Source organism: Sinocyclocheilus rhinocerous, unplaced genomic scaffold (assembly GCF_001515625.1).
Source record: "Sinocyclocheilus rhinocerous isolate Xijiao unplaced genomic scaffold, SAMN03320098_v1.1 scaffold1762, whole genome shotgun sequence".
Classification (NCBI taxonomy): domain Eukaryota; kingdom Metazoa; phylum Chordata; class Actinopteri; order Cypriniformes; family Cyprinidae; genus Sinocyclocheilus; species Sinocyclocheilus rhinocerous.
In genome coordinates this window covers 464323-492081 of record NW_015636932.1, presented here as the reverse complement: position 1 = coordinate 492081, position 27759 = coordinate 464323, and the positions used below count along the sequence as shown (strand labels likewise).

The window sequence follows — 27759 nt, the reverse complement described above, 5'->3', positions numbered from 1 at the left end:
CTCAAAAATGATGCCTCTGACACTACAATACAAAATTATTTGTCAAATAAATGAAACATGATGAAACATTCATTTTAGTTGAAATTGTTATAGATTACATCTAGATTGCAGCGATACATGACATGGTGAAAAATGACTGAATGAATAATAGGCTACTTAAAGTAGTTTAAGATGGATTTTAAAATTGTGCCCCCTAAAAGCACAAGTGGCCCCTGTCTGGCCCCCCCAGTTACTGTGGTCTAGAACCGCCCCTGCAAAAGGTGACAAGTGAGTTGAAGATATATGTGACCCTGGACCACAAAACCAGTCTTAAGTTTGTAAGACTGGTTTTGTAACATTGTATGGGTCAAAATTATCGATTTTTCTTTTATGCCAAAAAATCATTAGGGTATTAAGTAATGATCATGTTCCATTAAGATATTTTGTAAATTTCCTACATTAAATATATCAAAACTTAATTTTTGAGTCGTAATATACATTGCTAAGAACTTTAAAGGCGATTTTCTCAATATTTTGATTTTTTTTTCACCCTCAGATTCCAGATATTCAAATAGTTGTATCTCGGCTAAATATTGTCCTATCCTAACAAACCTTACACCAATGGAAAGCTTATTTATTCAGCTTTCAGATGATGTATAAATCTCAATTTCGAGAAATTTACCCTTATGACTGGTTCTCTGGTCCAGGGTCACATATGTTAAGCCACACCCTTCAAAGATAAACATCAATCAATCAATCAATCAATCAATAATTTTATTTCAGTCCTCACAGACAACTTTTCACAAAATAAATAAATAAACATAATTACCGAATTAAAAGCCTTGCTTATTATGCCTACCCTTTATACATAGTTAACTGATGAGTGACACTTTTCACTAAGAAGTACGAGATAAACATGTTACATAAACATTACCTCAAATGTACATACATAATTCAAAACAAACATAACAAAAATACACATTCCAGCTATTACTTCAATATTGTAACAATACATTCACAATTATTGATACTGAGTCATTATTGATATGATAATTGTATATCACCTTATTTTTATACATTTTCTTGAATTTGCAGAGTGAATTACATAATTTTAATTCCTTATCACAATTATTCCATAGATTTACCCCTTTAACAGATAAACACCTACTTTTTGCATTAGTTCTTGCCCTTACTTTTTTTAAACATACAATCCTCTTAGATTATACTGACTTTCTCTTATTTTGAACAGCCTCTGAATACAATGTGGAAGTAAATTATTACAATCTTTGAACATTATCTGTGATGTACATAAATCAACTAAATCTGCAAATTTTAAAGCATGTAAATTAATAAACAATTTGTTTGTTGGTTCGTAGTAATCAACCCTTTTAACAATCCTAATGACTTTCTTTTGTAACATATATATTGAGTTTCTATTGGTTTTATGAGTATGACCCCACACCTCCACACAATAAGTAATGTATGGAACTATGAGCGGACAATACAATATATATAAAGTTTTTTCATTCAAAATATGAAATCATCATCTAGGTCTACAAACTATATGCATATGTATTTATACCAAAATATGCATGTGTGCATGAAATCTAGAGGACCCCACTGTGGTCCAACAGAATGTTAAGATAATGTAAGACTGTTACTACTATTACTACTACTATTACTACTAATAATAATAATGCTACCACTACTACTACTAATAAAACATTTTATTTGTAATACGCCTTTCTCAAACTCAAAGAGCAAAATAATAATAAAGATTTCAGGTAATGTAAATAAAGATTTCAAGTAATGTAATAAAGATTTCAAGACTAAAAAGTTTTACTAATGCTGGTAAAAAATTCCCCATGTTTCTGTTTAAGAGCTACAAGAAGAGGAGCGGTTTGAATCAGACACCACTATGAGAATGATTCATCAAGTCTTGTTCCCAGCATCAAATAAATACTATTAAAGTCCTTGTATTCATCTTCAATTCTTATTTTCCATTTCTCAAGAAATGTTTTGACGGGGTTTTTTTTCATGATAGTGTGCTTTGCACCCTAAAATACAATGTGAAAAAGCTGTTGTAAATAAAGCTAAATGTGTAAACATGTATCTGCAGATCTACTGTTTATCCAAGAGCAGTATTAAATTCATGAACAAATGATCTACTAAAGGATCAAGGGTGTACTGTACTTTACTTCTGCAGCATTACCTTATGAAGTGTCTGAAGGATTCACTGGATTCTTTAGAATTTAAAGCTGTGTGGTTTCCCTTCATCACTGGACACAATACTTTAATCTCTTGTTGTGCAAGAAGCTGAAGATGGCTGTAACAACATGTCTGTTGAAATTCAGGACTTTAATCTATTTTTAACATTTCCTTTTATGCTGTTTTTTCTTTCCTTTCATTAAACTGCCATACATCTTAGATGATGGACATCTTTGAAAACCATTATGTTCTTTTTATTTATTTTTTTATTAATTAATTACATTTTTTATTTTTTTATTGTAGGAAATATTGGGTTGGCAGTCATGTCAAATAAAGGTTCATTAACTTGTCTTCTTTCTTACACATGTGATCAAAGCAGCGGATGATATCCGGCTGCTGTATATCAACAGGCTTGTTTAAGACATTGCGAAATGCCTGAGTAAACATCACATCATCCTGGTCTAAATCAGGGGATTGTTATTCTGAAAGTTTAGACTCTGATAAGTCTCCCACGGTCCATCATTACTGTGAGCTAGTTGATCTCATTGTGTTTGTAGTTTACTGAGGGACTGATTGTAAACTCATTGCCTTCTGCTTGTCATGTAGTTATACATTACTGCAGGTCACATATTTATTTACAAGAACACTGACCTTGATACTGCTGGCCCTGACAGTCATCAAACACACCGCCATAGACCTCTGACAAAAAAAAACAACAAAAAAAGTGTGGCGCACGTTAACTAGCGAAGATAATGACCTGATATCACTGAAAAAATGACTTTGAACTACATCATTTCTGAACTCACATTTCTGTTATTCCTACTGATTTATAGACATACAGTAAGTAACTTGATATTCTTTACCAAATCAATTCAAAGTGGTCCAGTAAAATGCAATGAACCTAACACTATAGTGTTACTTTGACACTACTTTGAGTTCACTTAAGCCTCTAAGGGGAAAATTTTAAGAATATTTGAATGTAAAGAATACTGTACATATATAATGTAAAGAATACTGTACATATTTAAAATTGCAAGGAAAAAAAACAATGTAAAATCACTGTTTTCTATTTGAATATATTTTCAAATGTAATTTATTTCTGTGATGTAATGCTGATTTTTCAGCGGCCATTCCTCCAGTCTTCAGAAATCATGTTATTATGTTGATTTGATGCATTTCACATTATTTTCACAGTCGAAAAAAGTTGCGCTGTTTAATATGTTTGTGAAATCTGTGATATATTTCTTTGAGAATTACTTGATTGATGGAAAGTTCAAAAACATGTTTTCTCATTTACTCATTTGTAAGGTCGTCATAGTGTGGCTCACCTACCTGGCTAAATTCTTGAAAGAGTGTTTTTGGGTTCAGTAAGCTGGTAAGCTTTGGCTGAGTGCTAACTTTTGGCAGAATTCCAGCAAGGCTTCTTCCCTTAATCCTTCAGATTTCACAAAGAGTTTGAGGGGGAAAAGAGCAAGAGGTGTCAGACGCGTAAACCTGCTGTCACTGCAGCACCTGTTTCATGTCACAGCAATTGCAAGGAAAAAAAACAATGTAAAATCACTGTTTTCTATTTGAATATATTTTCAAATGTAATTTATTTCTGTGATGTAATGCTGATTTTTCAGCGGCCATTCCTCCAGTCTTCAGAAATCATGTTATTATGTTGATTTGATGCATTTCACATTATTTTCACAGTCGAAAAAAGTTGCGCTGTTTAATATGTTTGTGAAATCTGTGATATATTTCTTTGAGAATTACTTGATTGATGGAAAGTTCAAAAACATATTTTCTCATTTACTCATTTGTAAGGTCGTCATAGTGTGGCTCACCTACCTGGCTAAATTCTTGAAAGAGTGTTTTTGGGTTCAGTAAGCTGGTAAGCTTTGGCTGAGTGCTAACTTTTGACAGAATTCCAGCAAGGCTTCTTCCCTTAATCCTTCAGATTTCACAAATAGTTTGAGGGGGAAAAGAGCAAGAGGTGTCAGACGCGTAAACCTGCTGTCACTGCAGCACCTGTTTCATGTCACAGCTGTGTGAGTGAGGCCAACAAGGATTGAGCGCGGATTTCAGTTTCCCCTGACCCGGATCAGGGTTACTAAGACAAAGAGACTTCTTGCTTGTTTCTCCTTCATGTCTGACTCACTTTCTCTACCAACTGTTTTCAAACAAACCAGGACCTTGAGGGATTGACCGTTCCTCCTATTACATTCCCATTAGGCTGACAGGAGAAACCACTTTTCAACTTCTGAACAGGATCTGTTTAAGCATGCAATGGAATAGGTGTTTAATGTAAAGCAATGCTGAGCTTTTTGAAGCCCCCTCAGGTGCTATATGACCCCTATGACTAAAACATGTCCTGAACATAAGCTGGAACAACCATCGCCTTGCCATTATGAATCACAAAGTCTTTTCAATCATGCTGACTTACCAATTACTCAATACTGCACAGTGTATACTATATACTAATTTTTAAAAAGCATGACTATTTTCAGTGTCGGAGTTAATGCATTACTAATAATGCGAGTTATGTAAAGTAACACATTACTTTTTTTTTAATTTACAAGAAAAATTCAGAGTTACTTTTTTAAAATAAGTAACGCTAGTTACCTATCCTGTCCCCATGTTGAGAGAACTCAGAAGTGCAGACTTCAGAGGCATTGTGTGTGCTGTGTAAACATAAATGTGAACATGCACTTACTAATCTCACTTGCACAAAAACAGATCCAGAATTCCTCAAAATGAAATAAAAAGAAAATTCAGAAACTCAGAATATGACACAAACCTTCAATAATTAAATGTTAAATAACATGAATAGCCATTATGTATTTAATCCCATTTTATTAACCAATGTCTTTGCTTCTGACCTTCGATGAACCAATTCAACCATACGAATAAGCAAAAATTACTTTAGATAAACATTTATTGATTGATTGATTGATTGGTTGATTGCTGAAGAATGTTGAACTTTCTTCGCCCTCTGCTATATAGATGTGAATTTGCATTTCCTTCAGCCAGAGGCTTTTACATTTTGCCAAAAAACTGAACTTTTTTATATTAAAAACAATCAAAAACAAAAACAATCAAACAAGCAAGCCCACCCCAGTTGAGAAAAAGTAAAGCAAGAGTAATGTAACACATTACCTTGCATAAAAAGTAACCAAGTAACACAATTAGTTACTTTTTTAGGGAATAACGCAATATTGTAATCTTCAAAAGTAACTTTCCCCAACACTCACTAGAAGTAAATAGTGAAATAGTCATAGTATATAGTAAAATATACATCTCAAATAGTTGCATGCTATACATAGTATGCTGTATGAACTCGTCAAATTGCATGTTTAATTCAGAGATAGGATCCAGTTATCTTCTTAGAAAACTGTTATTGTCAGTCTGATTTATTTTTTTTTTTTGACTGCAGCAATAGTAAGAGTAGTATAGTATGCTATTCTATTATTAGCTTCAGTTGAATGAAAATATGAATTATGAGAATATTTATGTGTTTCAAAATATAAAATTTCACACCAAAAATACTTTTTGAAGCCTTCTCCAATATACACATGCAGAAAGTACAGGCACTCATGAGCCAGTTCACTTTGACGGACACCTCACTGATGACGCTCAATATGTTTCTTGAGTCATGTGCGTTTACAGAAGTCAGTGTACCGTTGCATGTCGCGTACTAACTAACAGTTAATCTCACATCCTGAAACAGGTCCAACCTGCATGACTCACCCCATAAACGGCCTCCATACACCAACCGCTCAAACAGGAAACAGACAACTTTGCAGAGGCTCGTTTCTTATTTTTCCACTTAAGAAATCCCTCTTCCTACACCTTTTCCCATAAATCATGTACAATGTTCTGATGTCAGAATTACATATTGTATATAATGGGGATTGTACCCTCTTTTACAGTTATAAAGCATTAATAACAATGCTCATGTTGTTATTACACATTTATAACACAAGAACATGACAGTATATGAAGTGAAAGTATTTTGTGGCTGATTTTTTAAATTATGGCACAGGAACAACATTTAGTATATATTTAATTTAGTATATATATATATATATATATATATATATATATATATATATATATATATATATATATATATATATTAGGAAGGCTAAACAATATAGACCTTTTAAAGCATTAAGCAGTATTTGGGGTTGTTAACATGTCAATTTATGTACTTGTTATAAAATACAATTTTTTAAAGGAAAATTATAATGTAATAAAAAAATTAAAAAACACTTATGCACAGGGAGTTTGTTATTGACATGGAAGTTTTAATACAGATTCTTTTTTTATCTTAATTGAAAACGTTTATGTCAATTACAGCCTCTGAGTATGTGAATAAGTGTATATTCAGCAATTTACTTTACAATAAGTTTAAAATGCCTGGAATTTTTTCTTCTTTTTTATCTGTTGTGGTCAGTTTCATTTTACTTTATTTTCAGTGACATGGGACATCCCCCAAAAGAACCAAGCAAGCAGTCATCTACTCACATAGACATGTACTGAACAGTTTGAGTAATCATCAGTCAAACAGAGAAGAAGGGGAGAGCCCTGTGCGTTGCAGATTATAGAGAAACTACTGAGAAAACTTACAAGAGCCAAGTGGGAATCTGAATGAGTATTCGCTGTTTGCTGCTCTACTTTCTGTTTACAGAATAGTTTTACCGTGCAAATGTTTGCAAACATTTTCTCACTATGACTGTTGTTTCCTGCACTGCAAAATGTATGATTAAACCTGTAGTTGCATGGATAGAGTTAAATAGAGTATAACATCAGAAATGTTCTGATCTGATTGAATTTTTCAAGAAAATATAAACTATTTGCTTGTTTGTGAGTATGTGTATCCTTACCAGTGTGGGCTGTAAGGATACAAATGGTAAGGATGGTATGCAAGGGCTGGTGGGAAAATCAGTCACCCACTTCCACCTTTTCTATAAGGTAGACAGGTTGCTGTTGAGTGGCCATTACTCACTTACCCATATCCTTTACTCCCTGATATTATCTGTCTCAGACACATACACATTCCTCCTGAGCCACACCGTACACACACTCCAGCCTGACTCTGTGTGGGAAGCACAGTTTTGTAATGTTGGGAATATACTTTTTTCCTGAGAGCGTGAGAGGGAGAGTTGTGAACAAAACAGATAAAGACTGAAAGTCGCAAATGACAAGCCATGACAGAATGACTTTAGCAGGCATGAGGTAAAGTGAAAATAAAAGGGAGATGAGCAAAAAAACCTTCACTGGACATGTTTGTGGCAGGAACCATTACAATAAAAGGCTACACTTTATTTAATAAATAAGTTGACAACGAAAGTGTTAGAAGATATTAAGCAGACAGTCTACTTATACTCTACTAACTGCTAGTTGACATGTAGTTGCAAAGTTACTTACTGTTAATAGAATGTCTAAAGTGGACTATCGAAATAAAGTGTTACCCAATAAAATAATAATAAAGATGTTCTTTGACCACAGGGGGAATTTAAATCGGCTCTGCCGTCAAAAAGAAGTAATGAACCACAACTGACTAGATTTTCATTACACAAGTTCTCTGACTAACTAAGGAGGGCAGTCTGTCCATGTCATGTTGGTTGTATGATTTTGATTTTGAATATCTTTTTTTTTCAGTGCTTTTAAGTTTACATTTCTTTGTAGTTATTCAGCTCAATATTGATTCAGTTCATTTCAATAACACTGTTGATGTTGCAAAATTCTTGAATTCTAAACAAATTCAATTCAGCTCTACAGAAGACAAAACAAAAAGTTATTATTCAGCTCAATTCAGTTGTTCTCATCCATGTCAGTGCTGTCAAATCGATGATATTCAAATTATGTGTCTTTTAGACCCCAATTAAGTCCAAAGCAAAAGTGGCAAGCAAACATCTCCATCAGCTAAAAGAAATGAAGGACAAAAAAGTTTGGGAGAAACCAGGCTCAGTTAGGGGACCAGTTCTCCTCTGGCCTAAATGAACAAACACACTGGTATTATTAATCGGGATATAGTTTGTCCAGCAGGTTGAAACATGAAGGTAGAGCTGCTGTCTAATCAGACTTTCCAATATATTTAAGATGGACTGATTTGCTAGAATTAATCATACTTTCCCACAAAACATATGAAAGAGGACCATTTAGCACAACCCGATTCAGACTTTCCCACAACACATATGAAAGAGACTGTTCAGAACATATTGGTTTAAAAAATGAACCAATGAATTGGACTTTTCATCAAGAGAACCCTAGGAACTGCACTTTTGATAATTTCCTCAGCTCGCTTGCTCATAAAGCTTCCTGCACAAGAAAGTAACATTAAAATCAGCAATGCAGTGTTTACTTTTAACTAGATTTAGTCAATTATTTCCCAACATGGGTATGACAGCGTATCAGTGACAGTTATGCACATGCATGCACTGCATGTGTGTTTGAGAGAGAAAATAATTCCTTCATTCATGAGTACAGTCACGAGAAGAACCTAAAAAATGCCATCACACGACAAACCTCATCGTGTCAAATTCAAATTCAAATTCAAATTACACTACTGATTTTTACATTGTGCACTCAGATGATATGGCAATGTGATTATTCATGATTCACAATTATGGAGTCATTTGAAGAAAATGGGGATGATCAAGAATGCTAACAGCAACTGAGACATCTGCGGTATGCAAAACAATTGAGAATTTTAAAAAAATGCATACCAAAATGAGGCAGAGAAATTACTTTTGACATTATTCGCACAGGGTTAGACATGCTCTTGCAGACACACACAAAACAACAAATACACACTCACATAAACTTCCAGTTAACTTGATTATGCAACCCATATATCCTCTTTTTACATTCGTGTATTTCTCTAGTAATATGCAGCTTTTTAGCATTAACTGGAAAACAAGACTGTATTTCTCAACTTGCAATTGAAAAAGTACTCTTAAGCAACTGATAATACGATTAACCAGATAAATCCAAATTTAATACTTGCTTATATGATGATTAAATTTAGTAGAATCAATTCTGAAACATATGCCAAGACTGCATAGATGAACACTATATGTGTTTACATAACATCTTCACGGTGACTTACTGATGTTCTGAGATTCCAGAACATCCATAACCAGGATCATGGGAAAGTTCAGATTAAATCTCACCTGTGACAAAAATCAAAGATAAGTTCAAGAACATATTTTGAAATCACATTGTAGTGTGTCTGCGACGTTAGACATCAGGCTTGTGAGTCTTCCAGGAATGGGACACTCCTTGGGAAAGGTTTATCAACTGCTAAACCAACATGCAAAGCAGTTATTTCTTCAGTACTGAATATGTATGGGTGGAGTGTGTTCACCTTTGAGACTTTAAATGAATTATAACAGGTGAGAGAGTAGCTCAAACATCTTGATGCTTGAGGCTAAAACTGCTATGCAAAACTGCTATGCAAAAACTAACATTCCATCTTATTTCAAAGGTGGGCTTTCCGTTAAAATTAATAATGCTTTGGAACAGAATATCCTCCAACTAAAGTCTCTTAAAATGTAATGTACTTAATGTGTAATAATAAGCTTACGGTAGCTTTCAGTTTCAAATCACTGGTCATGCTTTCTATTATACTGTAGTTTACGCTTCAGTTTCAACTTGATGACCCTAAATTCCTTGGTAGCAATATTTTAAAGAGAAAAAAATGAGCATTTTGTTGACATTTGCAATGCTACACATTTTGAAACCACAGATCTCAGTGTTCTCAAGGAGAAAGGGAGTGGTTGACTCATATCCACATCAGCAGGACAGTAAGAAAAAACACAATCAATGAGGATGTGAAACTCAACTCGGACCTAAAATACACATAGAAATATCCTTGCAGTAGAACTTTCTTATGATTTCTTGTCTGGTCCTGTGTTAAAAGCTATTGCAATCCATTTACTCAAATACAAGGAACTAAAGGACAAATTACAATTATCAAATTTAACCACATCTTCATAGGAAACAAAATAAGATATTGTTAGAATGAGTCAATGAAAAAAAAATAAGAATAAAAAATAAAACTCAAAGCATCATTCTTCACCTATTGTGCAGTATACTAAATGTCTACCAACATCATCTGTTTTGTCTAAACACAGGTGATGCCATTCAGCTCCTGGGAATCAGCTGCTACTGTCTTTCAACATCCTGGCAGCCTGTCATCAACCACTCACATGTCTAATTGCAGTGAGGGAGAAAGAGAGACTAAGGGAAAGTTTATCTCAGAAATTACTGCTCACTTAAACATGTTCTGTCATGAAAGCACTTCAAACTGCTTTAACGGGTTGATAAAGAGCTTCTGTAACCATGTATGCTATAGAGCCAGTGAGAGACAGATTTCTCAATGAAGACACAGGGAGACTGAGATACACTTGATCTTTCTAACGTCAGTCTAACAGTAAAGGGATACACATATTTTAAAGGGTTAGTTCACCCAAAAATGAAAATTCTCTCATTAATTACTCACCCTCATGTTGTTCCAAATCCGTAAGACCTTCGTTCATCTTCAGAACACAAATGAAGATATTTTTGATGGAATCTGAGAGCTCTCTGACCCTCCATAGACAGCAATGACATTACCACGATCAGTAAAATAGTCCATGTGACATCAGGGTTTCAATCATAATTTTACGAAGCTACGAGAATAATTTTTGTGCGTAAAGAAAACAATAATAACATAATTTATTCAGCAATTCTTCTCCCCGAGTTACCGTGTTCTGCCATTTTGGAGAGCACCCCAGAACATAATTCAACGTAATGAGCATTGTTTACGTTCAGCATGCACGCGCTTTCGCTGAACATAATCAGCATAGTTTACGTTCAGTAGACAGCACGCGCATGCTGAACGTAAACAATGCTCAATGTTTTCTTTGCACACAAAATGTATTCTCGTAGCTTCGTAAAATTACAGTTGAACCCCTGATGTCACTGAACTATTTTACTGATGTCCTTGCTACGTTTCTGTGCGTTGATCATGGTAATATCATTGCTGTCTATGGAGGGTCAGAGAGCTCTCAGATTCCATCAAAAATATCTTCATTTGTGTTCCGGAGATGAACGAAGGTCTTACGGGTTTGGAACAACATGAGGGTGAGTAATTAATGACAGAATTTTCATTTTTGGGTGAACTATCCCTTTAAGATTCTGTTGTTAATTACTGACCCTTATGTTATTATACTGCAAATATGTCTGGCTTTCTTTCATCCGAGAAACACAAAAGGAGGAATTTTTAAGAATATTTCATGCTGCTCTTTTCCAAACCATGAAAGTACCTAGTGACTAACGGTTGTCAAAATCATCTTTCATTTTCTTTTTTACTATTCTTTTAATATTTCAGAGATGCAAGGATGAATTAATTGTTTATTAGATTAAATTAATTAATTTTAAGGCAGCTACAGTATGTCTTATGGCGTGGCATGTATTTATTCCTGTATGATAGTGTCACAAAGAGCCTGATAAAATCTTTCTTCACCTGATCAAATAACTGAACCGCCACTCAACTATAAAACAAACTGCAGAACCATAAAACTGTTGAATAAGAGAGAAGGAAATGGTGTTTATTATGTTTTATTACTTTACAACCAAAAGAAGTACAATAAGGCTTTTCATCTATTTCATGGTCTCTATGTAAGATAGGCGGGAAAAATGAATCACTGATCAAAGGTTTAACAAAAAAAAAAATCATAACTGTCAATATATGCAATATATGAACATTTAGCACCATATGTTTACAAATTTTGTCCTATTCTTGGACAGGTCAATCTATATGATGCCATGAGGATATACTGCACTTCACATTTGACTTTTTCTCACAGAAATAATACTGTTGCACATTTACATACACCAGAGTTTGCCAACTCTAAATTATACAGCTCTTTACACATTTGTTATCCCTTGACGTGTGTAAAATGCAATTTCACAAGTCATGTGCCTCAACGATATGAGCGTGAAAGGGGCAGAAGGGTGTGAATGCATCACTACTGGTGGAGAGATAGTGTTGCAAAGACACGCTGGCTGCGCAATATTCTTGGGATGGTGATGAGGTTTTGTCAGGAATGTGTATGAAGGGAGAGGCTGTTTTAAAAAAAGGACCAACCTGACATGTTCACACGCATACACATGCACACATTCAATATCTCGTGCCTCTGCTCTGATTCTATGGGGGCTGCTGATTGACAATAAACCTACAGAAGTTGCCGGTGTCATTCAAATGTGTATGACTCTACATCTGAAAACGTGGAGGCTTTTTCTCAGGAGAGCAGTAGGATACTTAAGCAAACACCTACATGCTGCCCATTGATGTCTAGAAGAAACAATTGAAATATTAAAGAGATATAATTTGGACCTATGAGCTGAAACAGCAGAAATTATGAGTCACTCAGACATTGGGTGTTAACAAAGTCATGTAACATATTATGAGCCGTGAATATAAGAATATAACTCAAGTAATATGTAATTCAATACTCTGCTACAAATTATTAAATCCTTGTTGTTGAATGCACATTCCACAAACACTCCAACTTACATAATCAGTACATAATCCAAAAAGTGGATTGGAATGAAACAGAAGCATTCCTGTAAAATGGAGGTGTATCCTGTTTGCAAAGTAAACTCGACCAAAGAAAAAAGATCATATTATATATATACACATGCATAAAAATTGAAAATATTTTCAAGATCAGCATAGCAAATCTTCCAGCAAACCTGAGCTCAAGCCTCTGCGATCCATTTGCATACTTGGAAACTGTTTCCAAGATCTGTTGACTTAGGACTACAAATCTAGAGCGGAACTGCAGTGTAATGAACATTTTTGTTCTCTGTGGTTCCGCAGGCCGAGACCAGTTCTGTCAGGTCAGCACCGGAGCTGTATAAACCCTACTATTTATGGGACAGGCTGTAAAGGGAGTCAAGATTTTTTTAACTTCCGCCATCCCATGAAGCCTTGTAGCAGGAGGTTTGCGAAAGACAAGCAAGGTGACGTATGTTCGTATTCATGCATGCGTGTGAGGAAGCCGTTCTGTGGAACAGAAGAGTCAGCCATTCGCAGCAAGCTGTTCATCCACTCATCTTTCATCAAATGACCCTTGCTGAAATGTGATACAACAGGAATGCGCGCCAGTCTGTTCCATCCAATCACAGACAAGCAAATGTAATGGAGTACCGTCAATGATGAGGAAGGTCTCATTCACCGGCTCTCTGCTCATTCACCCTTGAGTCAAATAGACCTTGCACAGAATTACAGAAATGATGGTCCGACATCCCAAAAAGTGACATCCACTAAGATCATCTGAAAGCACTTACCTGGATGATTAAAGAAGATTCATTCATGACAATGTATATGGTAACACTTTATTTTAAGGACTTAAAAATTCTATTTTAAAAATTCTCACTACAACTATGACTTTTGCCTCGATAAACCCCTAATTTGCTGCTTATTAATAGTTAATAGTTGTTAATTTTAGGTCTGGGGTAGGATAAAGGGATCTAAAATATGGTAATGCAGAATAAGGCATTAATATGTGCTTTATAAGTACTAATAAACAGCCAAAATGCTAATAATATGCATACTAATAATCAGCTAGCTTATAGAGAGAATTGGTCACTAAACTAAAGCGTTATTACCATTCAACCAAAAGAAGACATGATAAATAGAAAGATGAATAGAAAATTTCTATTAATTCGAAACCAAAATCTTTTGTAACATAAATGTTGTTACAGTCACTTAGGCCTACACACATACACATATATGAAGAGTTCAGATGCAAAAGCCTCTTAAGTGCCATTTGAAATTTTCTTCTAAAATTAGCATTTTTATCAGACTCCTATGTGTAGTTCAGTAATTTCACTTTAATGGCAATGAATAGGTTCTTTTCATTGCCATTTATGTGAAATAACTAAACATAAACATAAGAGCCTGGTGTTTTTTAGGTAATTAAACTCTTCAGTATTAATATAGAGATCTGCACAGACACATATAATTCACAAACCCACAATCTCTCTCTCTTTCTCTCTCTCTTGCTAATTCATTCAAATAAATGCTATAATTCATTCAATTAAATGTAATTACTTCTAATGAGCTGCAACTGGCATCATTTTTACCCTTCTTGTCAATTATTGTTTGGCAAACATCAATAAAAAGCTGTAACTAATCAGTGTTGGTAATTTGGCAAGTACAATAGACTATAATGCTTATTAAAAAAAGACAAAACAATTATTGAAAACAGAAAATGTTTATTATTCATTCAGCCAAAGAGGATTGGTTATCGACAGATGCTAATAATCTTGGAACTGGCTTCTGTGTATCTATTTTAACTATCACTAATGGCTTTATGTTTGTAACAGCAAACTGCACATAAATAGTCACACAAAAGATGCATCAATTACCAATTTATCAAATTACAATTATCATTTATCATTTATAATGTAAAAAATTTGTATTTGGAATGAAAATAGTAGTTTAGGGATGTTGCAACAAGTTAAATGTACAAAACATGTAGAAATAAATGTATTTATGTGGAAAAAACTGCATAGCCCTGATGCTGAATTCATGCTAACTCCAAATACCAGTGCATTCCTTACCCTCTTTCACATCTTTGCACCCACTGTGTAAAACCCAGCTGTCCGCAGGTAACAGCAGATCTTCATCTCTTCGCAGCAAAGCGGCATCGCAAGGAGTTGTCAGCTCACAGGGGGCAGAACATGTAGGTCTTTTCCTGAAAAGTTTGGCATTCACTCATGGCTCCGGTTTCAGGCTTCCATTGAGAGAACGACAGGCTGACTAGCAGCTGTTCTGAAGGTCTGTGAGGAAATGAGGGAGGCAAGTCGTCAGTTTATGGGGATGAATGGGCATGACTAAGTGATACTAAAACAGAGCATGTCCACTAATTGGGTTTCTAGAATTTCTACTGCACATTAGGGGGAGGAACCTCTAATAGCATCTTTTGTACAGATCACTCTCACTTAGACGGAAGAAACCTATACTTTTCACAATGCAAATTGAAGTATTGAAAGGTTTTGTTTCTAAAATTACTCTGCAGCTGTTTTAGCCTTTTTCCTCACAGTTTTATTCATCACTGGAGGTTATTTCCAGACACTTACATTGCTTTTTGTGCCTTCTTGCTAGCCTTTCAACCTTTCTTCAGCAGTTATCAGCTAAATTATACCATGTTCACTCCAGCTCTATTTACTGAGGCAGTGCTAATGTGAGGTTTCATTTAATCTTTGATCTGTTTTTCTGTAAGAACTTTCCTGTGTGACCTGAAGCCTTGATTTCCTTGATTCAGCTGCTAAAGCTTGAACAGGTTTGTCGGGACTTACTGATGTGCACTTGAAGTGCATTATCGCCACATTATCATGTATTTAACTTGTTTTAGATGTCAAGAAATGCATGTGAATTAGGCTAAGGAGACACTGACCCACTAAGCTCCAGATTACTAATGACAAGAAAGGAGAATTTATTCTTGGGAAACAGCGTGTAATTTACCATGAGAGCTTTTAAGAGTGGGTTAAACTTCAATTAAATGTTCAGTGAGTCAGATTGTCATCCTCGCCTTGGAATTTTGGAACAGGTCAACACACGCTGCTATTTTATTTGGCTTTATTCACTCGGCTTCATTCACTCAACAAAGAGCTTGAGAAGATGTTTAGGAAGATGACACACTCCAGTACATATTACTGCGTAGTCACATACTATGACAGACAAAACAATTGTCTAAACCAACATAATTAAAGTGGAAATCTGTAAACTAGGCCTGTGCAGTGTAACACTAATCACTGAGAGAAGTATTTTGTTATAAAAACTCAACAGAAAATGAGTTGTCCTACTTCCAGGCGTGCTGCTCTCAGCTGTGTGTGACTACTGGGACTACAACTGCAAAGACTGCTTGTTTAAAAGATGGGGAGTCATATATGCAGCTGCAGCCTATAAATTAGTGGTGTTAAACTTGGACAGGCATGTCACACAACAGGTGCATTGCCTGAATAAAGCTATGCTGCTTGGAGTAGTACTGAGATATTTTGGGTGGGAGTTTTTTTTTTCTTTCTTTCTATTTGCAGCACAATCAAAGTGTTAATTCTACATCCGTATCTGATTATAGATTCTCGTTATCTGATCATCAATATAGATTATATAGCAACTGCTGTATCCGCACTTTAAATAATTCCTACACATACTATGCTTAATATGTATATGATGACAGGTAGATGGACGAATGGACAAATGGATAGAGGCACAGGCAGATGTACAGACTGACCAATAGATAGATAGATAGATAGATTGATTGATTGATGGTTTTACAAGCATTGTTGTGTGGTTACAGTATGTAAAGTTTACAGTTGTACGAGTAAAGTGTAAAGTACTTTCTTTAACCCTTTTCTTGAAAATCTAGAAGAAACTTGCATGTAATCTGTAGCTGCAGATCTATTTGATTGTAATGACACAGGAAGTCAGCCCGACACTAATAGCAAGAGCTGCCAGGAGAACATGAAGGACAGCATTCAGAAATGGATTTGACAAACACGTCCACATCCTTTCTTTAATGAATGTAATGTGGATGTTATGACACAGTGGCTTATGATGTAGCCTGGAGGAATAATATCACAGAATAACTCTGTTGTCTAAGCAAGAATCTCTGAGAGGTGATTTAGGATCCACAGGCCACGTCCCCATCCATCTGTCCACTAATTAATTGTCTCTTCCGTTCATTACAATGATTCCTGACATTCATGTCTGATGTAAAAGAGACTTCAAATGGGTTTTCATTATGTACACTATATGGCAAAAGTATGTGAACACTGAACACTCAAATACCATACCTTGATGAACAATTTCAAAGCAAAATGAATAAGGAGTTTCTCATACACTGTATGAGAAAATACTAAATACTACAAATGATTACATTAATATATTGTTATTGGTCTTTCCCACCTACTATTATATAAAAAGTATAAACATTTAAAATATTAGTAATAAATAAAATCCTAGCATTAAAAATAAATGTTATATATATATAGTCATCTCAATTATCACCAGTAAAATATGGAGTGCCACAAGGATCTGTCCTAGGTCTTCTGCTATTTTCAATATACATGTTGCCCCTTGGTAATATTATTAGAAAATACGGGATTAGTTTCCACTGTTATGCTGATGATACTCAGCTATATATCTCAACAAGTTCATCATCTGTTTTATTACATCTTTAATTGATTACGTCTTTAATTGATTTTTCCGTACATTTCTGCCATATGTACATTAACTGACAGTCACCACTGATAAGCTACCACTAAACATTGTAGACACTTAATTTGCTGTAAAGTTGCTTTGCAACAATTTGTATCGTGAAAAGCGCTATACAAATAAACTTGAATTGAATTGAATTGAACTGTCCCTCTTCTGTGAGATTATGTGCTTTGTGTGTGTGTGTGTGTGTGTGTGTGTGTGTGTGCGAACAGCCTTTGGAATATTAATGAATATATATATATATATATATATATATATATATATATATATAATTAATCTAATGATTGCTGACCAATTTTTGAAAAGTGGAATAAAAAATAATAAAAAATCTATAAATGTATTAAATTATTTTATTAATATCTTATTAACATACTAACAGCCTTAAAATACTTTTAGTTCTCTCAAATTTCTCTGAAACGTTTCATGGATCCCCAGGCATCCCTTGAAGTCCCCTGGGACCCTAATTAGAAACCATACTCCTCAAGAATTTAATTGTATGGTGTAGCAGTTAAATTGGTCTCATCTGCAATTAAGAGGCCAAGGCAAACCTGTTAATTGCACAGGGATGCCCACATACTTTTGACCATGTAGCATATAACCGGGTTAGCATTTAACAGAATGGAAAAAAAAGACAAACATGTATGGTGAAAGATGGTGAGAACATGCATCTTCATTTGTTACTATACTTGAGTCATGACATCTACCTAATGGTAGCACAAAACAAATTACAATCTATCCGTCTCTTTGAATAATTTTGCCACTGGTGGCACAGTGTTTGAAAACTCCCTTCCATCCTTTGGAGCACACGCTAGTGAGGTGACGAGCCAGTGTGATACATTGCAGATGTCGTCCTCTGCGACTGGCAGTTGAGTTGATCAGTGTTATAGCGGGAGCAGTAGATAATGTGCCAGGTAATTTCTCACACCACTGCTTCCTGTCAGGATGTGTCGAGGACACAAGTCCTCCGACATAAGTGATAAAACTTCTTGATTAAAGTCTCTGGCTTTCCTAATTTAATCTTCTGCAAATCATTGTCAGGGTTCTGTCACTTCGGTCTAGTTTATTCATGGTTTTGTGACAGAGGCCTGACACTCCCGTCATGTTGTTGTTTTCATGTGAGTGCGCGGCTTCGAGAGGGCTCAAGCCGTGCGCTCTCGTCTGCGTATCCTGTTTCCTAGTTTCATGTTGGAGCGTGGTGTTCGGATCCCGGCACTCATGTCTTGTTGAGTTTCGGTTTCGTGCCGGGGTTCGGACACTCGCGCTCCATGTTCTGTCTTGTTGTAGGAGCATGCGGTCTCGAGTTCACTCGGGCCATGTGCTCTTCTGTCTGCGTGTGTTGTGTCTTGTGTAGCATGTGGTTCGTGTTCGGCTGCATGCTGTCTTTGTCTTGTGTTGTTGTGCTTTCATGTCATGTTATGTTGTGTACTGTGTAGCACACAGCTTGTGTTTTTCATTGGTTGCGTGCTTTCATGTTGTCATGTCTTGTGTGAACACGCGGCTTATGTATATTCTCATTAGCTGTGTGTTTGTGTCTTGTTTTGTTCAAGCACATGGCTTGTGATTGTTTTGCTGGCCATGTGCTTGTGTTTTTGTTTTGTGTGAGCACATGGCTTTTGTCTTTGTTTCCTGTGTGCCATGTGCTCTCATGTCAATTGTCTTGACCCCACCCATCTTGTTACCTGATTATGGGTTAATTTGCCCCGCCTGTGTTTCCCTCATTACCCTCCTCATTTGCTCCCTATTTATTCTCCTTGTGTTTGCAGTCTCCTGCCAGTTCGTTGTCGAATGTTGTGTGTGCCTTGTGTCCTGTCCTGCCCTGCCTTGTCCTGCCTTGCTAGTCTGTTTTCCCCTATGGGGTAGTTTTTGTTTGCTTTTGTCTTGTTTACTATTAATAAAAAGCCCTTAATTTAATGCAATTGAGTCCTCGCTCCATCCTTCACCCCCATCCCTGAAAATCATAGCAGGATCTATTGTGAATGTTAGCAGAAGAGTGAGTTACGATGATATGATAATGTATGCTAAATCACTTCAACATCCGACAGAAAAGTCAAACATAAATCAACATATATAAACAGAATATGAGGAAAAAAGAGATGCGTGATGTGACGTCTACTGCTTTAAAAACATCCTGATACATCTCATTTTCAGAGCAGTGGAGAGGACACAGAATTCAGAGAAGATGACACTACGAGACCACAGATGCTATGCTTCACTGTAGTTTTGGGATGGGCTGGGTCTCAGCGCTCTATTTTAAGTTTGTCCTGACCTCAGAACCTAGTTTGAAAGCACTGTGCAATATTACATCAGACCAAAGGCTTCCTGTGCAAACACATTTGATTTCTGTCAGATGATCAGATATGTCCAATACCTGGAGTAATGTGAAACTGCCCTCACTTTGCTTCACTTTCTCTTTCAGAATTAAACAAACGGATCATTTCCTCCTACTTATTTCTTCACGATCTCACAGGGAGAACTGTGTGTCTTCCTGTAAGGGTGTGTCAGAAACAGAGAGGTCAGCAGGGTCACTAAGAGTTGTCAGGACATTTTGATCAAGCCAAACAGAGAGAAAACACAAAAAAGTCTGCTCATCAAAAGGTATGTTTACTTCTATAGTTAATCATAATTTGATCAAATATAATGTTAATACAACTGGATAAATGATCAAAGAATTTCAAGCATCTGGATTTCTCTTGTTTGCACACATATTCCCTCCAGTCATTCATCCAGCACTTCTCGTCGCTGAGCTTTTGTCTAACTCTCCTGTTTAGAGGTGAGTGCAGAGAAAATACTTCATTCATTTCTCCTGGAGCCTTTGAACGCTCCCACAAGGGCACTAAATATTTACTTGAGGTGCCTCTGTTTGTTTAAAGTTGGGAAACACACCAGAGAAGCTGAAGAGGCCGGTTGTGGGGGAACTTGAGACAAAACACGTCTTTGCTTGTGATGACTGCCAGACCACCAGGTTGGTCTCGCCTGTCTTCCTTTAAGCTCCATCACCTCTTTGCCTCCTTTTGAGGGCATGAGACATGTAGACCACAGGCCTGCACAAACACATCTCTCTCTTTTCAAGGAATCCATACAGACTAAGCCTACTGTTACAGTTTTAGCTGGTCTTAAGATTGTACGTTTCTCAATCATGGTATGGAGTTCAAGAATAAATATTGCATATGACTGAATTATGGTAGTCATCTTGTCAGTAAGCTCTTAAAGTACTTAAGATACAGCGATATTTCAAACATTTCTGTAGCTCAAAGAGTATATGGCGCCATCAATGCCAAGATCATAGGTTTGATTCACAGGGAAATGTATGACCTGATCAAATCTATACGAAGAATGCAATCTAAGTGCTTTGGATAATAGGGTCTGTCAAGTGCAGTTAAACAGGAGTCAATTGCTGGGAAATGTTCATTTGATGAAAAAAATCAGGATATCAGCTACCTTGTAAAAATTAAGTAAAGGAACGTAAAAGAAAGTAAAGGAATTAAGCTGTTTAACACTTTTAGAGCCAGATTTCCTAAACAAGACAAATTACCATGAGATCGCAATTTCATAGAAAGATGGGAGTGGAAGGTCCTGTGGGTGATCTACTGGCAATGCGCAAATTGTCAGTAGAAGAACACAGATTTAGCCAGCTCATTTCCAAAATAACCAACACAATCTGCGCACCTAGAGCAGCGCAAACTGGCAAAATTGGTTCAGACATGCTTTTTTTAAGCATTAAATAATGGCACAAATACCAGTAAACTGACTACCACAAACCTTAGTAAATCATGTTGCATCATTTATTTAAATACTCTCCTCCCATTAATTTTGCATCTGAAAGAGAAACTCCTGCAAATGCGTATGCAATAAGGTCAACTGCAAAAATATGTCCATGTCTTTTCAAGGCTATTTTTTTTTTTTCACTTAGTAAATCCTGACAGGTTTTAACTCCAAAAGAGGTTCTGCACTAGTACAAGCTGTTAGTATATACATCCCTTAAAGTCTTCTTTAAAGTCAATTAACAAAACTGAACCCATTTTACTGCCTTGACGTTCTTGGTCTTAAAGGGATAGTTCACCCAAAAATGTATTTGAAATACATTTGTATTAAATGAAAATTTGATGTTTATCTGCTTACCCCCAGGGCATCCAAGATGTAGGTGACTTTGTTTCTTCAGTAGAACACAAATGAAGATTTTTAACTCAAACCGTTGCAGTCTGTCCTGAGCACGTTCTCAGATGCGTCTTCTTCTTCTTCTTGCTTTACGGCGGATCGCAGACTTATAAGTGCATTACTGCCACCTATCTCTCAAATGGACCATTGACACTCTATCTTCAATCTCAATTAGGAGTGTCAATGGTCCATTTGAGAGATAGGTGGTGGTAATGCACTTATAATTCTGCGATCCGCCGTAAAGCAAGAAGAAGACGCGTCACGCACCGGCTGTCGAGGATGAGCTAAGGACGCGCTCAGGACATTTCAGTGCATAAGAGGTAAAAAACGATATAAATACTGTTCAGTTTCTTGCACAGACCGATCGTTTCGTGTCTTTACACACCAATGTATCGTCACGAGCCGCAGGGTTTTAATTTGGTTTTGTTTGTGTATGTTTTTTTTTACTCTCAAAGCCGTGATTCCCATATACTTCCATTATAAGAATGACAGACTGCACCGGTTTAAGTTAAAAATCGTTGTTTGTGTTCTACTGAAGAAACAAAGTCACCTACATCTTGGATGCCCTGGGGGTAAGCAGATAAACATCAAATTTTCATTTTTGGGTGAACTATCCCTTTAAGCATTAGATCTTAGAGTAGTGACACATTTAATTTTTGACGGGATTGGAAATTAGGCTGTCTTTCCTTTCAGTAGACAAAAACTACATGAAGCAGTTTTGATAAATGTGAGTTTTGAAAATTACGTGATCTAGGACCTTATTATTGACTGTAAAGCAATCCCTCACAGCCTCATTTTCATCCACATAAAATTCAATATGACATCCACACTGACTAAAGTATATTTTGCCTGATTCATTGGTGTATGTTATGTTCCACAGAAATTTTTTTTATTTTTTTTTATCATCAATCACTCGTTTTACAGCCCTTTTGCTCAAACCTCCTGGCTTCACTCTGAAATACCCATTAATGAATAGCATCATTTTCCGCCATTCTTATGTTCTCTTTGAATAACTTAATTTATTCAGAAATACTGAATAAAGTGGGTTACAAAGTCCTATTTATGTTAACTTTAGGTGAAGTTTAACATTTGCTTTGAGGTACTGAAATATATGTATTAAATATGCAGTACACATTTTCATTAAGTAGTGTATTACCAAAAGAATGTAAACATGAATAGTAATGTTTACAATGCTTACACTTTAATAGCAACATTAAGAGGACTAAGACTAAGATGCCTTCAACACTGATGTTTTCCAAATCAGCATATTAAAATGATTTATGAAGGATCGTGTGTTGGCAAAATTTAATTTTGGCATCACAGGAATGAATTACATTTACAGTAAAAATGCATTAGAATAGAAAACAATTATTCTAAATAGATGTAATATTTCACAGTATTATTGTTTTTACTGTATTTTTCATCAAATAAATGCAGCCTTGGTTAGCATAAGAGACTTGTTTTAAAAACAATAAAAAAATCACCCCCAAACTTTTAAATGGTAGCATACAAGGCCAGTATTTATTTGCACTAATCATCTTCCAGAGCAAAGCATGTCTAATACAGCAATGTAGTTCATGGCAATCACGTTCCAAGATCATGTGCCAATGTTTTCAGCCTGCTTTATCTGGTCTCTCAGACCTTAACAGTTACAGCTGAGATCACCGCAGTGGGACAGTTAATCAGGGACCGGCACATATAGTGATTCAGCATCAACTGAAAAATGCTTTATCCCTCACTGCTCTCAAATATTTAACAGACAACAATAATCTGGCGAACAAAAGAATAAGATGTTTTCCTCAACTGTTTCAGTACTGTTACGGTAATGCACATAGTGCTATTTACATTACCATACCCTTAAGTACCAGGGTATAACCAAGATATGATATTTAAAACAATGTGGTAATACTATAGTACTTTAGTGTAATATGCACACTTTTCTTAATGATTCCTTTCCATCATTATTTATTTTTAATCTTTATTAGTGAGAACTGCACACGGAACAATGAAATTTCATATTTAGTGTTACATTTAGTGGAAAAATACCCAACTGTATAGGGCAATTAAAAACACATGATAAAAAGGCTGCTCTGTAAAGATAATGCTTTTACAGTGTCTGTGGACATGTTGTTTCATGGATCAGCAGTTAATTCGATTTGTAGAGCCATTATTGAGGAATGCATTGACTCAATGCATCACAGTATTTGGCCTGAAGAACTGAGAATTATATACTGACAATGACTTCAATGGAACTGACTTTGCTCTCCTCGTCCGAGGAGACATGAAGTTATTTGCTAAACTGAGTTGTCAAGGCTCCATCTGTATTTTGTGCAAATGAATGGAACAATTGATGTTGACAAGCCTTAACAAGACAAAAATTCAGATATGAAAGCCATACAGTTCCCGGTCCGTCTCTCTTTTTTTCTGTCCTCCCACTCACCTCCTGTTCACTTGTACCCATCACACAAAAGCGCACGGCTCGATTTCTTTATTGTTCCTCACACTTTCGTCCTTGTGCATAATCTCTCTCACACACTGTCATGCTGAGAAGTTCCAAATGTTTATGTCCCATCAGTCTTTTTCTCCTCTGACCCTGGCGAGCCCCTGCAGAGTGGCTTCTGACCTCCCACCTGTTACTTCCTGTCACTGAGTTTGAAAAATGGGCTTTGGAAGGATCAAGAAAATTAATTAAATATTTATTTATTGCTTTTAACAATAGATTGCTGCAGGAAGGAGATGGTAATTAGTTAGGACTTTTGCACTTCTGGTTCCATCATTCCAAAAGTCAATGTTTTTTGCAGTTTTTTTTAGTTAAATGTCTGAAATATGTTTGTACATTTTGTTCTATGACATAAAATAAATTTTTACAGCTTTTTGTCTTAAAAAAAGGCGGCTGCTAACAAGCGGTAAATGAGACAAAGTTAGTCAAACATGTTAGTTTCAGAAAAGTTTAACTAAATTTTGACAAAGTGTCACAGAGTTTTGTCGCTTAAGTTGTTTTGTTATCTTTGTCATATAGGAAAGCTTTCCAGGTAAGCACTGCTGTTTGCTGCCGTTGTGAGGTCCATAGGACATCCGATAGTCAAAACAAAATACCGCTTGCATTTACCAACATATGGAACAGTTTACATTTCACTGAATTTTTCACATCAACACTGATTAATAAATCATGGGATTATCTGCAGCTTTACAGTGACCCGGTATTATATAACATCCAGTTGATGTATTGCCGCCATTCATATTCTATAGGCAGCACAGGCCGAACACTCAATCTGTTTACATTGAGTGCACAGATGTGGCGGTCATGTAAGGATTCAGTCTGCTCTCCATGAACTCAACACCAGCAGGTTTCTCTGACATATTCAGGGGGACAGAGAGAGAGACTTTCTGTGAAAAGAATTAGCCAGATTCCTCCCTCGGTGGAGTGGAGATAAGACAGACAGCTCTTCTATAAAGAGACAAAGAGATCGAGAAACTAAGACACAGAAAGAAGGAGAAAGACAACACTATGATTCAGCAGAGACTGTCACTTCTTCCATACGGTGGCCATTCTCCTCAGTGGGACTAATGAAAGGGGTAATAAATCCCTCTGTGGAACAGAGAGGAGAGGTAAGCGCTGAAAGAAGCCCTCAGATGGGGCACATCAGAATGTGTATATCCTCTTCAGATGTTGGGCCTCAGGAAGCTAGAAAGCACTGAACTCAATATGGCCCTGAGAGATTAGAGCATAATCACATTGAAGTAAGTGCAGGTATTGAACTTGTATTTAAGAAAAACTGGAGCTTTGGAGATACATAAATGTCACTTTTTGAGAATTACCACATCAGTGTCCAAAGTCAAACTTAATTGATCTAATCAGGCTTTGCATCCTCTGTTAAGAATGTTAAGATTTATTATTTAATCTTCTGTTTTAAACCCTGTGAGAGTATTCATGAGATGAAACAATATGTAAAGACCTATAGCTTCTCAAAGGGTGACAGAAAGACATGTAAAAACTTCAGGTTATTTAATAATCAATCTGCAATGTATCTTTTTCACCAAATAGTGCTGGTGCTTGGATGGAACGATCTGTGGACTTCTCAGTACCAGCCCATATTTCCAAATTGAGAGACAAACAACAAAATATTGGTCTAATGTAACCTGCCACAAACACACATGCCACATCGGCGTCTTTATACCATCACAACTGGCTTTAATTTAACATTCAGAAATTATTTAAATATATTACAAGTAAAATTCATAGCAATTAATTCACAATAGTTGTTTATTGTATTTTATTTTAGATGGAGTGGAAAAATAGACAAAAAAGTTGCTGGAGACAAAAAAAAACATATGAAGGTGTGAACTAAACTCGTAGGTGTCACGCCCATGGACTCTTTTGTGTTTGTTTTCCTCCCCCACGTGCTCCATGACCTAGTTTCTCCTCTCCAGTTTTTCCTGGTTTCCTCGTTCGGGGTCTTACGTCATTCCATGTCTCCTACGTTCCTGATGTTCCCTGCCTTTTTGTTTGCTAAAGTCTGTTTGTTTGAGTTACTCCTGTGTCTCCTCGTCTCCTCGCTCCTAGCTCAAAAGGATCATGACAGAACACCGAACCGACAAACATTATGGAAACCGCCGCAAGATTTGCCGCCCTAGCCCATAAGGAACTCCTGAACTGTCTGCTCCGCCATGGCCCCCTGAACTGCCTGCTCCGCCATGGCTCCCTGAATTGCCTGATCCGCCATGGGTCCCTAGTCTGCCTGCTCAACCATGGCTCCCTGAAATGCCTGATCTGCCATGGGTCCCAGTGGAATTGTTACGGCGCGGGACGCGCCTTCCGGGAGGGGGGAGTAATGTCATGCCCATGGACTGTTTTGTGTATTTTTTCCTCCCCCACGTGACCTCCATGACCTAGTTTCTCCCTTGTGTTTCACTGTGCCCATATTTGGTTCTTCCTGTTCCTGCTCCTAGTGTGCTTATCCTGTTTGTGGACTTCAGCTCGGCTTTCAACACCATCGTTCCAAACCTCTTCCTGTCCAAACTAACTCAGCTATCCGTGCCCACCTCTGTCTGTCAGTGGATCACCAGCTTCCTGACAGACAGGCAGCAGCAAGTAAAGCTAGGAAAATTCTCATCCAGCACCCGTACGTTCAGCATTGGCGCCCCCCAGGGTTGTGTTCTCTCCCCACTGCTCTTCTCCGTCTACACCAATGACTGCACTTCTAAAGACCCCTCTGTCAAGCTCCTGAAGTTTGCAGACGACACTACAGTCATCGGCCTCATCCAGGACGGAGACAAGTCTGCTTACAGACAGGAGGTTAATCGTTCGGGGTCTTACGTCATTCCATGTCTCCTACGTTCCTGATGTTCCCTGCCTTTTTGTTTGCTAAAGTCTGTTTGTTTGAGTTACTCCTGTGTCTCCTCGTCTCCTCGCTCCTAGCTCAAAAGGATCATGACAGAACACCGAACCGACAAACATTATGGAAACCGCCGCAAGATTTGCCGCCCTAGCCCATAAGGAACTCCTGAACTGTCTGCTCCGCCATGGCCCCCTGAACTGCCTGCTCCGCCATGGCTCCCTGAATTGCCTGATCCGCCATGGGTCCCTAGTCTGCCTGCTCAACCATGGCTCCCTGAAATGCCTGATCTGCCATGGGTCCCAGTGGAATTGTTACGGCGCGGGACGCGCCTTCCGGGAGGGGGGAGTAATGTCATGCCCATGGACTGTTTTGTGTATTTTTTCCTCCCCCACGTGACCTCCATGACCTAGTTTCTCCCTTGTGTTTCACTGTGCCCATATTTGGTTCTTCCTGTTCCTGCTCCTAGTGTGCTTCATTTCTCAGGTGTGCCTCGTTATGCCCTCATTCAGTTGTGTATTTAAAGAGTGTTCTGTTCCTGGTTTCCTCGTTCAGTGTCTTACGTCATTACATATCTGATGGACTCAAGATGGCGCCGTGGATGGCCGCCACAGTGCTTGGCTCTTCAGTGTTTGTACTGTTTTTGTTAGTTTTTCCTGTTTTTTGTTTCTCAAACACGATCAGTTTTACCAGGGATGAACTGCTGAACATTCGGCAGAACACACCACAAAATATTCTACCGGATTTCGTTTATTCTGACGTTTTGCTGAACATTGTAGTTGGCGGAGCTGCGGCGCTGATCAAGCGCTTCAGGAC

The 27759-nt window shown here is 36.9% G+C and overlaps 1 long non-coding RNA gene across 1 annotated transcript; it reads left to right on the top strand.

Moving 5' to 3' along the window:
* Positions 1 to 1048: 1048 nt before the first annotated feature.
* LOC107748314 (uncharacterized) lies at positions 1049 to 23840 on the top strand. Its single transcript, XR_001640919.1, has 3 exons — positions 1049 to 1242; positions 18324 to 18330; positions 23830 to 23840. It is a non-coding gene; the product is annotated as an uncharacterized LOC107748314 (long non-coding RNA).
* Positions 23841 to 27759: the final 3919 nt, after the last annotated feature.